Source organism: Lucilia cuprina, chromosome 4, assembly GCF_022045245.1.
Source record: "Lucilia cuprina isolate Lc7/37 chromosome 4, ASM2204524v1, whole genome shotgun sequence".
Classification (NCBI taxonomy): domain Eukaryota; kingdom Metazoa; phylum Arthropoda; class Insecta; order Diptera; family Calliphoridae; genus Lucilia; species Lucilia cuprina.
In genome coordinates, this window is record NC_060952.1 from 83749767 (window position 1) to 83751911 (window position 2145).

Here is a 2145-nt window from a genome sequence, read left to right on the forward strand (position 1 = left end):
CTTTACAAAAAATAAAAATTTTATAAAAGTAAAAATTGTAAAAATATACTCATGGTGTAGGGTATCATATGGTCGGCCATGCCCGACTATACTTTCTTACTTGTTTTTATTTTGTATAGATTTCCTATAAAAGACAAAACTTCACCGACAAAATTGATTGTAGCAACTGTTAAACTAACGACCCCTTTGCTAGTTGAGTTGAAAATTTTTTTGTAAATGATTTTTCTTTTTGCTCTTCTGCTGTTGCCATTTAACCACTTGATAGTTGTTACTTTTTCCCCCCGTTTTATTTTATTAACAAAAAAAGAAAAAAAAATAATTTAGTAGCCACAGAATGTAATAATGTGCCAGTCTGTCCGTCTGTCCCTCCGTTAGTTTTTGTAGAAAATGTTTATTTGCTTAAAGTTGAAAGTTTCTTTGTGGAGTGTTTTGTTGAATGCCACTTTTTAAAGTTTGCCATGTATTAGGGAGAAATTGGGGGAATGTTTTAAATTAGTTATTAAATTGGTAACATGTTAAGAATTTTTGGAATTCCAATTACAAATTTTGTTAATTTATACAATCATTTGATTTCCGATTTCGAGCAACTATATATTCTCTAGTCTGTGGTAGATAGTATAAAGAGAAAAGTGTCTAAAGCTAACACTTGCTGTAATGTTCTCAAAATTCGTTCTTAACCCCTTGGATAACTTATTCATTTATTTAACAAACAAAAAATCATACGAAAAAGAGATAAAAAAATAAACAGTAACACCAACATAAAAGGGGTGCAGTCTTGAAAAATGTGCGGTCGTGCAGTAAATGTTTCATGTTTTATGTGAGTTCCTCTTTAAAGTAAATACAAACTTGAATTTCCAAATTACAAAAATAAAAAAACTAACAAGATACAAAACTTAAAAAAAGATATTTTAACCGACAAGAGGGGAGATTAAACTGCCAAGATATTCCCGATCATTGATTGTTGTTATCACTATATTTTTGTTAAATTTCTTTTGGTTGTTGGTTTGAAAAGCACACACACACACACATACATACATCTCCCCTCCTGAAATACTCTGCATGTTATCGTAACGAAACGGTTCAATGTTTTTTTAAAGGATTTATCTTATTGACTTCATCGTCATTAAATATTTTGTTAAATTGGAAAGAGAGAGGGTAAATTGAACGTAAACGTATGACTTCAACATTTGTTGTACCCTTCTTATTATTATTTTTTTTTTACTTGAATTTTTTTCCCTTTTCCTTTAGCGCTTATGCACTTGCCACTTAAAATATGAAATTGGTGAATAACATTTAAAGACATCGCGTTACTCTTTCATTTAATTTACAATGTTATTATTACTATTTGTCAGCAGTGTAACTAACAATTTTCAATGTTAAAAGGCGTTCGGTAAATTAACCCTAATGTGAGCAAAGGGGACAAAAAGGTGTACAGCAAAAAAAAAAAAAAAAGAAACAACACACCTCCAAAAAATAACATTTATCACCACTTCAAAAATGGAACTAAGTGATTTTTTTCATTCTGTGGAGGTGATGTTTACTGACTTCCAAAGAAATAAAAATAATACAATTTTTTTTTAACTTAAGGTGTATTTTTTGTCTTTGAAATTTTTGGAATTAAACCAATATTATTTTGGACTTAACTGATAAGTGCATGTAATTAATATATTTGTCTTAATATTATCAAATTAGTTAGATTCTATAAAACTATAATTTCACTTCCACAAAAAAAAAAAAAAAAAAATACTTCCTGAGAATGACTTTAGATGTATTGAGTTTGAAAGAATGACTTCAGATGTAGCGATTTTAAAATCAAATAAAAAGCAACTTCCTTCCTATGACAAGCCTGTGTTAAAATCATCGCTCTTTAGGTTTTTGGGCCTATGTGAAGTAAATTCTATTTCTTTTTCGTTTCTTTTGAATTTATTCATAGTTCGAACCAATAAGATTATCAACAAACCCACAAAGCTCAAAGAAATTAGGTTAGTTTCGGTTGAAAGACGTTACTTAGACCACTACAAGGTTCGTCGCAACTTGACCATCTATCTATCTATCTATCTATCTATCTATCTATCTATCTATCTATCTATCTATCTATCTATCTATCTATCTATCTATCTATCTATCTATCTATCTATCTATCTA